This window comes from Bombina bombina, chromosome 10 (assembly GCF_027579735.1).
Source record: "Bombina bombina isolate aBomBom1 chromosome 10, aBomBom1.pri, whole genome shotgun sequence".
Lineage (NCBI taxonomy): Eukaryota > Metazoa > Chordata > Amphibia > Anura > Bombinatoridae > Bombina > Bombina bombina.
The window spans coordinates 53193179-53208886 of NC_069508.1; positions in this window are offsets into that span (position 1 = coordinate 53193179).

A 15708-nucleotide genomic window follows, 5' to 3' on the forward strand; every position below is an offset into this window, starting at 1 on the left:
AGAAAAAAAGCATGGTGGTTTACAATATCTGTTAAGTCATCTTAATTGGACAGACCGACCCTTCCATAATACATCATTGTGCTCTGTTAATGGAGCTGTGTAATGAGCCATTGCGGTGAAGACCCACAATGCAACTGCAAGTTAGGAAGTAGAGTTCTTAAGACCACTGCTTCTTAACTTGCCTGCCATTTCAGGTGTAGTAAATTAAAATGACTGTGGACTAATCTGACACTGGTGATTGACAGCTCCTGCTCCAGCATGATTGCTTGCCCAAGAGAAGTATGTGGGTCTTGAGGATTTGTGCAATCATAACTTCCACCAATAATAATTGCATTGCTGGTGGTGAGCTCAAAGTGGACAGGTTCCCTGCTTAGGACCATACTCCACCCACACCTTATTAAATGTGGCCTATTTTGTCAGATGTCCTTCATGTTTTAGTTATCATATAAAGCACTCCACATTTATTCTAGCCCAGCATTCTTAACTAAGTAGTCTGAATAAAAAAGTGTGTCCCAGCACCTAGACATCTAGCACATAGGGCTCCTTATCTGCTTTATAGCTGCTTCTTAACTCACTAAGCAAACTGTAAAGTGGCATTTCCTGCTCACGCACCACGGGCAGGGGGAAGCATTACACATGCGTCTAACCGTGCAATGAAAGAGCCTGAAGCTAGGAGTTAAGACATGCAAACACCAACTGTAACGTGGTGTTTCTAAACCCCCTGGATTTCCCCAACAATGGAAGTTGACAGCCCCTGCTTGTACCCTTCCTTAATGGAGCCTATAATTAGTGCTAAAGACAATATGTAAGATTGGAATATACAAAACATGTATAGGGAGATAAGAACCTGTATAAATAGAAAATGTGTATGACAGTTTAAACATAAAAACAAATACACTTATGTACTGAAATGTCAAAATAGCCTCAGCTGATCAGAATTCTGTATGTGTATATTTGCAGACTTTAAAAAAATAATAATTTATCAAATGGTGGATGGACAGAATTCCAAGCTAAGGAACCTGTCCACACACATTGTGACCAATCAAATGAGAGAAGGGCCTGTCAATCGACATTAATGAATGAGTTTGGTGTTATTTAAACTGATTGTAAACTTTAATAAATTAAAACCCAGTATAAAAAAAATAATCTTAAAACAGGGGCACTTTAATTCATTAAAGTTTAAAAAGACGCTAATTTTTAAAATACTTACGATTACGTTGTGGAAAATATAACACCGATCCTCTGCCCGCATCTCCTGCTTTCTTTAACAGATGAATGACAAACCCAGCTTCCTCCAATAGTTGCATGCCCCACAAGTTGGACGCAAAAGGGGGCACGGAACGACTGGAGAAAGCTGGATTCATCATCGATCTGTTAAAGAAAGTAGGAGATGCGGACGGAGGATCAGCGTTATGTTTACCATAACGCAATGCTAAGTGTTTAATTAAATAAAGTGCCCCTGTTTTTAAGATTATTTTTTGATACTGGGCTATAATTCATTAACATTTACAATCACTTTAACTGCGGCACCTCTGCAGGGGTATTTTCAAAAATCTTTGCAACCACTGGTCCGGATTATAACTGTGTCATTTTCCTGCTGTCCATGGTTAAGTAGCCTTTGAATACAATGGCTACTTCAGGTCTGCCTGAAACTTAAGTTAAGAAGCTGCTCATTAACTTATCCGCCACCTCTGAGATGGCAGACAGCAATCATCCCGATCAGATTACTATCGGGATGATTGATGCCCCCTGATAGCGGCCGCAAATGTGCAGAGGGCGGCATTGCACAAGCATTTCACCAGAAATGCTTGTGCAATGATAAATTCTGACAGTGTATGCTGTCTGAATATATCATGTTGGGTAGACATGATCCGCTACACCGGATCATGCCCGCCCTAAATTTGATAAATCTACCCCACTGTCAGTATATTGGAGCAGCAGTAGAAAAATATAAACAATGTTGAATTGTGTGTAGAAGTTCAGTGCTACATTTGAGTACAACTTAAGATCAACATTACATCCTCTATATTCCAGCTCCTATTTTCATATCCACTTGCAGGGGCGGAACTACCGGTGGTGCAGAGATCGCAGTTGCGACCGGGCCCGGCAGGTCCACTTGTAATTTTCATTCACTCCTGCATCACACTGCACCTCCATATTATACCGCTACCTCACTTTTCCTTTAGTTCTTTACAAACAACCACACTCTATCACTTTGGCAACACTCTTATTCACTTCAACCATGACACAGCAGATTCAATAGTGTCCACTTCATGTACTGTTCTCACATTTCCCATATTTACCACTACACTTATTCACCTCACCCATGATATTGTACATTCAGCAAAGTCACATTTAGGTACTTTTTCACACCCTACACATTTACTCACACAGTTTTTCCCCCAAATATGTATTTAATCATTATCTTATTTGCCTAGATGCTCTTTAGTCATGTTACTTATGATTTTTTAATATTAAAATTTCAAACTTAGATACATTTTTGCCTGTTGTTAAAGGGACATGAAGCCTTCATTTTTTCTTTCATGATTTTTACTTTTATTATCTAATTTGCTTCATTGTTATAAAGAATATGGAAATAGTCTCAGTAGCTGCTAATTGGTGGCTGCAAATAGATGCATCATGTGATTTGCTCGCCCATGTGCATTGCTATTTCTTCAACAAAGGACATCTAAAGAATGAAGAAAATTAGATAATAGAAGTAAATTGGAATGATGTTCCAACATGAATGGAATATGTTACGATTTGATGCTACAGCTATTTTTAAAATTTGATCCTTCTATCAATTGTTATATAGCTATAGGTTAATATTGTTATTTTACATGTTTGAACTATTTTCACTTAAAGGGACAGTCAACCATAGAATTGTTATTGTTTTAAAAGATAGATAATCCCTTTATTACCCATTCCCTAGTTTTGCATAACCAACACTGTTATATTAATGTACTTTTTACCTTTGTGATTACCTTGTATCTAGGAACCTTCTTCCAGCCCCCTGATCACATGACTGTGACTGTTTACTATCTATTGTCTTAAATTTAGCATTGTATTGTGCTAAATCTTAAATAACTTTCTGTGCCTGAACACAGTGTTATCTATAAGGCCCACGTGTACTTTCTGTCTCTTTGTGTTGAAAAGAGATTTAAAAAGCATGTGATAAGAGGCAGCCCTCAAAGGCTTAGAAATTAGCATATGAGCCTACCTATGTTTAGTTTAAACTAAGAATACCAAGAGAAAAAAAGCAAATTTGATGATAAAAGTAAATTGGAAAGTCAATTAAAATTAAAAGTCCTATCTGAATAATGAAAGTTTAATTTATACTTGACTGTCCCTTTAATACTACACATATTTATATTGTTTGTCATAGGGATGCATATTTGTTAATAATACATACCATTAACTACTCTATCACTTTAAAATTCATATGTTGTTATCTATCCCACAGTTGTCTGTAATTAAGTTTTAAAAGTAATGCAGAGTCATTAAAACTTGTCCTTGGCAAAGTGCTGCAGGCACGAAACTCGTAGAACACTTTAGACCAAGGGTCACTACCAGCCTGAACCTTCTACAATTCTCTATGATTTTTAACTTTTTTGATTAAATGATATGTTTTAAAACATTTGCATAAGCTTTCTTCCTCATGCTGGTGTGGACTACAGATACTTCTCTAGCGCTGGAATGGTTAGTAAGCTGCGGTCTTACTGTTGTCTGATTTGCACTCAGGCAGTGGAGAAAGAATTCAACATTTCAAAACCTGCACCTCTGACATGCCAACAATGATATTCGTCTTTAAATACAAACATAATCATCTTTTAAATCTGTAGGGACTTCTATGTCTAACATTTTTAACTTTGTAAACATAAATGTAGATTTTACACAGCAAAAATGCAAAATGTTCTTTAAGCAAGACATCAGTTCATATAAGTGATGCTGAAAACACTACTGCCTGTGGTGTTTTCCATTGCTGTCTAATGCACATGAATTTCTTTCCAGTATGAACAGTTGACTATGGGAATGCCCAACTTTGCAGTACTTTATTTAATTGTAATTTAGTTTTTTGGTCCAAAGGGGTAAAATTCACCAACTGTATAAATCTTTTCAAACCTATAAGTAATATATATATATACTCTGATAAAAAAAGAATAATAAACCTTCAAAAAGCATAAGGCCTAGATTTGGAGTTCGGCGGTAGATGGGCTGTTAACGCTCCGCGGGCTTTTTTCTGGCCGCACCATAAAATTAACTCTGGTATCGAGAGTTTCAATATAATGCTGCGTTAGGCTCCAAAAAAGGAGCGTAGAGCATTTTTACCGCAAACTGCAACTCTCGTATACCAGAGTTGCTAACGGACGCGGCCAGCCTCAAAACGTGCTCGTGCACGATTCTCTCCATAGGAAAGTCAATGGGGCTGTTTTGAGCTGAAAAAAAACCTAACACTGCAAAAAAGCAGCGTTCAGCTCCTAACGCAGCCCCATTGTTTCCTATGGGGAAACACTTCCTACGTCTGCACCTAACACTCTAACATGTACCCCGAGTCTAAACACCCCTAACCTTACACTTATTAACCCCTATTCTGCCGCCCCCGCTATCGCTGACCCCTGCATATTTTTTTTAACCCCTAATCTGCCGCTCCGTAAACCGCCGCAACCTACGTTATCCCTATGTACCCCTAATCTGCTGCCCTAACATCGCCGACCCCTATATTATATTTATTAACCCCTAATCTGCCCCCCTCAACGTCGCCGACACCTGCCTACACTTATTGACCCCTAATCTGCCGAGCGGACCTGAGCGCTACTATAAAAAAAGTTATTAACCCCTAATCCGCCTCACTAACCCTATCATAAATAGTATTAACCCCTAATCTGCCCTCCCTAACATCGCCGACACCTACCTTCAATTATTAACCCCTAATCTGCCGAGCGGACCTCACCGCTATTCTAATAAATGTATCAACCCCTAAAGCTAAGTCTAACCCTAACACTAACACCCCCCTAACTTAAATATAATTTACATCTAACGAAATAAATTAACTCTTATTAAATAAATGATTCCTATTTAAAGCTAAATACTTACCTGTAAAATAAATCCTAATATAGCTACAATATAAATTATAATTATATTATAGCTATTTTAGGATTAATATTTATTTTACAGGCAACTTTGTAATTATTTTAACCAGGTACAATAGCTATTAAATAGTTAAGAACTATTTAATAGTTACCTAGTTAAAATAATAACAAATTTACCTGTAAAATAAATCCTAACCTAAGATATAATTAAACCTAACACTACCCTATCAATACATTAATTAAATAAACTACCTACAATTACCTACAATTAACCTAACACTACACTATTAATAAATTAATAAACACAATTCCTACAAATAAATACAATTAAATAAACTAGCTAAAGTACAAAAAATAAAAAAGAACTAAGTTACAAAAAATAAAAAAATATTTACAAACATAAGAAAAATATTACAACAATTTTAAACTAATTACACCTACTCTAAGCCCCCTAATAAAATAACAAAGCCCCCCAAAATAAAAAATTCCCTACCCTATTCTAAATTAAAAAAGTTACAAGCTCTTTTACCTTACCAGCCCTGAACAGGGCCCTTTGCGGGGCATGCCCCAAGAATTTCAGCTCTTTTGCCTGTAAAAAAAAACATACAATACCCCCCCCCAACATTACAACCCACCACCCACATACCCCTAATCTAACCCAAACCCCCCTTAAAGAAACCTAACACTAAGCCCCTGAAGATCTTCCTACCTTGTCTTCACCATCCAGGTATCACCGATCCGTCCTGGCTCCAACATCTTCATCCAACCCAAGCGGGGTTGGCGATCCATCATCCGGTGGCTGAAGAGGTCCAGAAGAGGCTCCAAAGTCTTCCTCCTATCCGGCAAGAAGAGGACATCCGGACCGGCAAACATCTTCTCCAAGCGGCATCTTCGATCTTCTTCCATCCGGTGCGGACGGGTCCATCTTGAAGCAGCAGACCGCGGATCCATCCTCTTCTTCCGTTGTCTCCCAACGATGACGGTTCCTTTAAGGGACGTCATCCAAGAGATGGCGTCCCTCGAATTCCGATTGGCTGATAGGATTCTATCAGCCAATCGGATTTAAGGTAGGAATATTCTGATTGGCAGATGGAATCAGCCAATCAGAATCAAGTCAATCCGATTGGCTGATCCAATCAGCCAATCAGATTGAGCTCGCATTCTATTGCTGTTCGATCAGCCAATAGAATGCGAGCTCAATCTGATTGGCTGATTGGATCAGCCAATAGGATTGAACTTGATTCTGATTGGCTGATTCATCAGCCAATCAGAATTTTCCTACCTTAATTCCGATTGGCTGATAGAATCCTATCAGCCAATCGGAATTCAAGGGACGCCATCTGGATGACGTCCCTTAAAGGAACCGTCATTAGTCGGGAGACAACGGAAGAAGAGGATGGATCCGCGTTCGCCTGCTTCAAGATGGGACCCGCTCCGCAACCGGATGGAAGAAGATCGAAGATGCCGCTTGGAGAAGTTGTTTTGCCGTTCCGGATGTCCTCTTCTTGCCGGATAGGAGGAAGACTTTGGAGCCTCTTCTGGGACCTCTTCAGCCACCGAATGATGGATCGCCAACCCCCGCTATGGGTTGGATGAAGATGTTGGAGCCAGGACGGATCGGTGATACCTGGATGGTGAAGACAAGGTAGGAAGATCTTCAGGGCTTAGTGTTAGGTTTATTTAAGGGGGGTTTGGGTTAGATTAGGGGGTATGTGGGTGGTGGGTTGTAATGTTGGGGGGGGGGGTATTTTATTTATTCTTTTACAGGCAAAAGAGCTGAAATTCTTGGGGGCATTGCCCCGCAAAGGGCCCTGTTCAGGGCTGGTAAGGTAAAAGAGCTTGTAACTTTTTTTATTTAGAATAGGGGTAGGGAATTTTTTATTTTGGGGGGCTTTGTTATTTTATTAGGGGGCTTAGAGTAGGTGTAATTAGTTTAAAATTGTTGTAATATTTTTCTTATGTTTGTAAATATTTTTTTATTTTTTGTAACTTAGTTCTTTTTTATTTTTTGTACTTTAGCTAGTTTATTTAATTGTATTTATTTGTAGGAATTGTGTTTAATTAATTTATTGATAGTGTAGTGTTAGGTTAATTGTAGGTAATTGTAGGTAGTTTATTTAATTAATTTATTGATAGGGTAGTGTTAGGTTTAATTATATCTTAGGTTAGGATTTATTTTACAGGTAAATTTGTTATTATTTTAACTAGGTAACTATTAAATAGTTCTTAACTATTTAATAGCTATTGTACCTGGTTAAAATAATTACAAAGTTGCCTGTAAAATAAATATTAATCCTAAAATAGCTACTAATTTAATTATAATTTATATTGTAGCTATATTAGGATTTATTTTACAGGTAAGTATTTAGCTTTAAATAGGAATCAGTTATTTAATAAGAGTTAATTTATTTCGTTAGATGTAAATTATATTTAAGTTAGGGGGGTGTTAGTGTTAGGGTTAGACTTAGCTTTACATTTATTAGAATAGCGTTGAGCTCCGTCGTCGGCAGATTAGGGGTTAATAATTGAAGGTAGGTTGTCGGCAATGTTAGGGAGGGCAGATTAGGGGGTTAATACTATTTATTATAGGGTTAGTGAGGCGGGTTAGGGGTTAATAACTTTATTATAGTAGCGCTGCAGGTCCGCTCGGCAGATTAGGGGTTAATAAGTGTAGGCAGGTGTTGCGACGTTGAGGGGGGCAGATTATGGGTTAATAAATATAATATAGGGGTCGGCAGGTGTTAGGGTAGCAGATTAGGGGTACATAGGGGCTAACGTAGGTTGGCGGCGCTTTGCGGTCGGAAGATTAGGGGTTAATTATTTTAAGTAGCTGGCGGCGACGTTGTGGGGGGGCAGGTTAGGGGTTAATAAATGTAATACAGGGGTTGGCGGGGTTAGGGGCAGCAGATTAGGGGTACATAAGTATAACGTAGGTGGCGGTCGGCAGATTAGGGGTTAAAATATTTTAATCGAGTGGCGGCGATGTGGGGGGAGCTCGGTTTAGGGGTACATAGGTAGTTTATGGGTGTTAGTGTACTTTAGGGTACAGTAGTTAAGAGCTTTATGAACCGGCGTTAGCCAGAAAGCTCTTAACTCCTGTTATTTTCAGGCGGCTGGAGTTTTGTCGTTAGAGCTCTAACGCTCACTTCAGAAACGACTCTAAATACCGGCGTTAGGAAGATCCCATTGAAAAGATAGGATACGCAATTGGCGTAGGGGGATCGGCGGTATGGAAAAGTCGCGGCTGAAAAGTGAGCGTTAGACCCTTTAATCACTGACTCCAAATACCAGCGGGCGGCCAAAACCAGCGTTAGGAGCCTCTAACGCTGGTTTTGACGGCTACCGCCGAACTCCAAATCTAGGCCTATGGATATAAGAGATTGACTCTAAGGAATCTAAGGACTTGTAGCTTCTCGTTACAACCTTATCTTTTGCAATATTTACTTGTTTCATAAGATGCTATTCTTAACTCATTTTGATTGAATGTTTCTAGGTGAGTTTGTATTATTTATGGGCACATGCATTTTTTCTATTGAAACCTTACTGCACTATTTGCCAGTTTATGTTTATATTTCCTACGTGACCTATTACCATAAGGCCTGTCTCCTGAGTTCCAGTGAGATGCATTAGTACTACCCAGGGCCGCCATCAGGGAGTGACAGGGGTGACTCCTGTCAGGGGCACAATAGGTCAGGGGGGCCCCATGAGGCAAGAACTAAAAAACAAATTATTTTTTTTTTTTTTTTTTTTGGCAGCCACCAGTGGGAACTACAGCAGAGTGCTAATTAAGCATGGTAAATGTATTTCCAAGGAGTAAAGTATTAGCATTTGAGAGGATTTCTGAGTGTGCACTAAACCACTATGCACAGTGTGAGACAGACTTGGCACTTTGTTTGTACAGTGTGTGCCTCAGTCAGACGGCAGATCACTTTCATTTGCAGAGGAGGTAGGACTTACTTAGCAAATGTTTTTTTATTTCTTTGTGCAATTTCGGATTGTAACTTCAGTATGGTAGTAGTTGTATGGTAGGGCCAGGGGTCCATAAAAACACATTTTTTTTAGCAGCAGTGTATTTATGATTATTTGACAATGCTGTAGAAATTCTATATTTAAAACCATGCAGAAATGTTTCCTCCTCAATACACAAATGGTAGGTGCCCTTTTGGCAGATATGCATTTTTTTAATTTATATATATATATATATATATATATATATATATATATATATATATATATATATTACATTCCAGTTTACTGCCCCTTTATGCAAGGACTTTCCAGATGCAAGGAGGCATTGTATCTAAGATTTTTACATCTGCATAACATTTTATACTCTCAGACTCAGTGTTTGAAATGAGACAGGTTAACTTAAAACTGTTCAGTTTACACTACAGTTGACTTAATTTTTAAATACATACTAACAAGCCTAAATCCTGCATTTAACCAGATCTAATGGTATGAGTACCACAGCTTATGGTTCCACCAAGACCATATAGAGTATAGCATTTTCAAAATCCATAAGTACAGCTGACAGATGGAAACATTTGTACACTATATTTGAAGTGGTGCTTGGAGAGAATGGGGAAAAAAAACAAACATATGTCAACCTGTTAAAAGTACTTTTCTTCATCTAGCTATCTACCCAGATCATTAATGTACAATTTTGAATTCACAGAATTATTTTTGTTGGCACATTTACAAATATGATTCTTTAAAAAGTGATCTCTTAATTTCTGCAATTTTTTTTTTCATGCATGTCACACACTGTTGATTTAGGTGATGCAAGGTGCATAAATGTTTCCTCCTGTGAGTGTTTCTGTGGGTGTCTGTGTTTATGTCTTTGTGCATTGGTTTGTGTCTCTATGAGTGTGCATGCATTTTTTTTCTGTGGGTCTCTCTGTTAGGGTGTGTGCATATGTCTTTGAGCTTTTTCTATGGGTGTCTCTGTGAGGGTGTGTGTATGTTTGTCTTTGTGTATTTTCTCTGGATGCCTCTGTGAGGGTGTGTGTGTATGTCTGTGTTTTCTGTAGATGTCTCTGTGAGGTGGAATGTTTTCTGTGGGTGTCTCTGTGAGGTTATGTGTATGTCTTTGTGTGTTTTCTGTGGATGTCCCAGTGGGGGTTTGTGTATGCATGTCTTTCTGTGTTTTATGTGGTTATTTCTCTGTGTGTGTATGCCTTTGTGTGTTTTCTGTGGGTATCTCTGTGTGTTGTGTATGTCTTTGTGTGTTTTCTGAGGCTGTCTCTGTCGGTGTTTCCTATGTGCAAGTTTTAGTTTGTGTGTGTGTCCATTGTCTGTTCCTTTTTAGGACATTTTGACCTTACTACTGATTATTCACATCTTTCTACAGACTTTGAGACTAATGAGACCTTTCCGGAAGTCACCAATCCACCATTTAACATTTAAATTATTGTTTAGGCAGTTCAGGGCCCTTCCTTTCAGCCAATGCATGATGTTGATATCATTTAGTTGGCATCTTCCTTTACAAAAAGATAATCAGAACTCCATATTTTGTTTTCTAAATCTCCTTTTTTTTTAAAAAACTGTAGTTTACCTCATTACTTGTCAGGTCAATGCAAACAAGTGCTGAGTGTCTGTTTGGGTGTCTGTGTCTGAGTGTGTTTCTTTGTGTGTCTACTAGAGTATCTATATGTGAATCCTTATGTGTGAGTGTGTGTGTGTGTGTTTCAGTGTATTACTGTGTCTGTGTGTGTATATGTTACTACCTTTACAACATTTCCAAGTTAAAATAGACACTTAAGAATAAAGTGCATATATGTTTTAGTCACTTGGTCAAAAATTCCACATGTCAAAGAAGGGGGAGGGGAGGCCCTGATAAATGGTTAAGTAAGGGGCCCCAAAATTTCTAGTGACGGCCCTGGTACTACCTACTCCAAATGAGACATGAAGCTAGCTCATCTTTGATTGAGGTAATTTCATGTGAAAGGGGACCCTGGTACATCCATCTAGATTCAAAAGTGTTTAGTGCTTGTCTCGTTTTCTTGGAATATATATACAGTACTGTGCAACAGTCTTAGTCCACCATTAGATTTGTTATTTTAGCAATGGTATAATGACCATATATATTTATTTATCAGCCTCTTTATTAGAATACAACCAGATACAGGATATTTGTATGCAGGATTAAAAAAAAGAACAAACTCAGAAAAAACTGCTTCTATAAGCTAACGTTTTAATTATTTACTGTTACGTTGAGTAATAGCAGGAACCTGGCTCTCATAAACCTAATTGGAATGGAACCCTAATAAATGTCATACATAACACCTGCATTTGGTCTACTATTTCAGGTCAAAATAAATGCTGTATAAAAGGTCTATTACACCAGGTTAGTGCAAGACATGCTTGAGCATTACATGCACATGTGGTATGTGTTTAATTCATTGGAAGCTTGCTAATAAGACCAACTTTCAATCACATTGTTCCATTCAAAATACAAAGAGCACAGAATTTGACAGACATATAATCATACTCTTGCAACAGAAAGGCCACTATCAAAGGGAAATCAGCAAACAAACTCTTTACTCAATATGTGGTATTCAAGCTGCTATATAGAAATTTGAAGAATCAGGTGAGGTCAAGGACAAAAAAGGACTAGAAGGCCAAGAAAACTTTTAAAATCTGATGAGAAGTTTCTCAGAGTTTCTTCTTTGAGAGAACGGAAGAAATCCAACAAGGACTTGGCTCAGCATCTGGCAGCTTCATCAGGATTCCAAGTTGACCCTTCCAGAGTCTGAAGAAGCTTGATCAGGAATGGTCTTTGTGGAAGTGTAGCAGCCAAGAATGGGTGCTAAAGGTAATATCCTGCTAATATTAGGTTTATCCCCTCTAGAAACAACAACAGTAGATTGTATGAAAAGAGAGTCAGCGCTAAAACAAATCTATGGATCTATCTATCTATCTATTGGGTTCTTGTAAAGCATGGCTAATCACCCATAAAGGTCTCAAGGCACTAAGGGTTGCAGTTCAGTCGAAGAGCCAGGTCTTGAGGTCCTTTCTGAACTTTGTTAGGGCAGTAGCTTATCTGAGGTGCAGCGGGAGGGTGTTCCAAGTCTTGGCTGCCAGGTGAGAAAAGGTTCTGCCTCCCGTTGTGGTTTTCCTGATGTGGGGGATGACTGCGAGGGCTTGGTCGGCCAATCGAAGTTGTCTGGCGGGGGTGTAGAAGGTAATGCGGTGGTTGATGTATTCAGGACCGATGTTGTGGAGGGCCTTGAATGCGTGGGTGAGAAGCTTGAGGGTTATCCTTTTGTTTATGGGGAACCAGTGCAGGTCCCGCTGGTGTTTGGTGATCTGGAATTGGCAAGGGATGTCGAGGATGAGTCTGGCCGAGCCGTTCTGGATGCGCTGGTGGTTCTTTTGGAGCTTGATGGTGGAGCCGGCATAGAGTGTGTTGCCGTAGTCCAGTTGGCTGCTGACGAGGGCATGTGCGACAGCCTTCCTGGTCTCGGTTGGGATCCAATTGAAGTTGTGTTCAGGTGTTAATGTATCAAATAGATATGACAAAAAGCATTATAAATTAATTTAAACCAATAGCTAAGTAAAAAGAAGACATATTTAATGGCTATATAGAGAATAATCTATAAAATAAAATAAATAAAAACTAAATGTATGCCTACCTGATGAATTTATTTCTTTCTTGACATGGTGAGTCCATGGATCATCATCAATTACATTTGGAAATATCAGTCCTGGCCAGCAGGAGGAGGCAAAGAGCACCAGAGCAAAGCTGTTAAGTATCTCTTTCCCTTCCCACAACACCCATTTATTCGACCGAAGGAAAGGAGAGAAAGAAAATAACACAAGGTGTAGAGATGCCTGACGTTTACATAAAAAAACTGTCTAAAAAAAGCAGGGCGGGCCATGGACTCACCGTGTCAAGGAAGAACGAAATTTATCAGGTAAGCATAAATTTAGTTTTCTTTCTAATGACACGGTGAGTCAACGGATCATCCTGAATTACTGTTGGGAATCAATAGCCAAGCTAGAGGACACAGATGATAAGAGAGGGACAAGACAAGTAACCTAAACAGAAGGCACAACTGCTTGAAGAACCTTTCTCCCAAAGGAAGCCTCAGACGAGGCAAAAATATACAATTTATAAAATTTAGAAAAATTATGCATAGAGGACCAAGCTGTAGCCTTGCAAATTTGTTCAACGGAAGCTTCATTTTTGAAAGCCCAGGAAGAGGAAACAGCCCTCGTGGAGTGAGGCGTGATTCTCTCAGGAGGCTGCTGTCCAGCAGTTTCATAGACCAAACGAATTATACTCTTCAGCCAGAGCGAAAGAGAAGTAGCTGTAGCCTTCTGACCCTTGCATTTTCCAGAGAAACAGACAAACAAAGCAGAAGACTGGCGGAAGTCCTTAGTCGCCTGCAAGTAGAAATTCGGTTGTGCAGCAAACACTCCTTATGAGAAGAAGGATTAGTACACAAAGAAGGCACAACGATTTCCTGATCATATTCCTATTTGAAACAACTTTAGAAAGGAAACCTAACTTAGTATGCAGAACCACCTTATTAGAATGAAAGATAAGGGGAATCATACTGCAATGCCGAGAGTTCAGAGACTCTCCTAGCAGAAGAAATGGCAACAATAACAAAACCTCCAAAGATAACATCTTAATATCTAAGGAATGCACAGGTTCAAACAGATCATGTTACAAAACTATAAGGACATGGTTAAGGCTCCAAGGTGGAGCAACTGATATAAACACAGCCCTGAAGCTGACCCGGGCCTGACAAAGGATTGGACATCCGGCACGTCCGCCAGATACTAGAACAGCAGAATGGATAAGGCAGAGATCTGACCTCTCAGAGTACTGACCGAAAACCCTTTCTCCAGGCCTTCCTGGAAAAAAGACAAATTCTAAGGAATCCTGACCCTACAACAAGAGAAACCCTTGGATTCACAACAATAAAATATTTACGCTATATCTTATGGGAAAACTTTCTAGTAACTGGCATGCAAACCTGAAATATGGTCTAAAAGACTGAGTCAGAAAAACCACGCTTAGACCAACTAAGCGATCAATATCCAAGCAGTAAGCTTTAGAGAAACAAAATAGAATGAAGGGAGGGATCCTGATTCAGAAGGTCCTTCCTCAGAGACAGTTTCCAAGGAGGGAGAGGAGACTATTCCACTAGGTCTGCATACTAGATCCTGCGAGGCCATGCAGGGGCTATTAGAATCACTGACTCTCTCTCCTGCTTCATACGAATAAAAACTCATGAAAGGAGAGAAAAATGGAGGAAATAGGAATGCAATACTGATTCCCAAGAAAAAAAACGCCAGAACATTTATCAAGGCGGTCTGCGAATCGCGTGACCATGAACCTAACCTGATAAGCTTGGCGGTCTGCTGAAACGCCAGAAGCCAACTCCAGAACCCAACATTTTAGAGTTTACCGAGAAAACACCACCGGACAGAGAGCCCCCATCCTGGAATGAATTATCTGGCTGTTTAGAAGTTCAATTGTTCACCCCTAAAGAGAGAAAAACAGTCAGCAATTGTGAGCTGCCAACCACTGAACAAATCAAATCACCTCCTACAAGGCTAAGGAACTCTGAGTTCCACCCTGGTAGATGATGTAAGTCAATTTAATAATGACTGAGGCCAAGCCATCAGAGCAATGTAACTTGCCCTCAACTGTAAAAGAGGAATGCAGACACTTCCAAGATCAATAATCCCCGTGCCTCCCAGGAATGTCTCTAGAGCATGTGCCCTGAGACAGGAACTCCTAAAAAAAACATTACTGGAGGGAGTCTCTATCTACTGATCTAGATCTATCCATTGAGACAGATCTGAAAAGTCTCCATTTTAGAGAAAATAGTAAGGGAATGATGTCCATGGCAACCATCAGACCAATTCCCTCCCAACCACCTGGTTACAAAATGACTAAGCTATCTACAAGACTCCCAGAGCTTGCTGATGGCTGGACAGAAGCATGCAGGGAGAACAAAAGGAAAACTCCTTGATTATCTAGTCCCTGTTAGAGATAGTAGATAGAGAATTTATGAAGCTCCCCAAATAAATCACCCTTGCAGATGGAGCAAAGGATCGCTTCTCTAGAATCATTTCCCAACCATAGGAAAGAAGACTGGACAAACTCTCTTGAAAGAGAGCTTGCTCGAAGGAAGGATGACACCTGATCATATAAGATCCAGAATCCCCCTTGCAATATTCCGAGACCTTCAAGTCCTTCTAGGATGACGAAACTCAGAAACTTGAGAAGATCCCGATCATGGGAACAAAAGAAAACATGCTTTAGGTCTATGTTCGATATGAAATGGTCCTTCTTGAAACAAAGGAAAATAGATACTACTTGAAGGTCAAAACCTCAGGGAACTTGAGGGAATACCTAGATCTCGTTCCTAGACTGAAACAATCACTCCCATAGATGAAGATCTTGAACCCAGTCCAAGGAATGTTTCCCCATCACACCTAGACTGCAGATACTCTAAAAGGAGAAATCTTCCCATGGGAGGAAATCTTAGATTGAACTAAGATTGGTTGGATACCAAGGCCTGACATGCAGAAAAAGGAAAAGAAAAACTTTCCGTTAGTCTTACTATCTTGATGTGGTAGAAAAAAACTTTTTTTC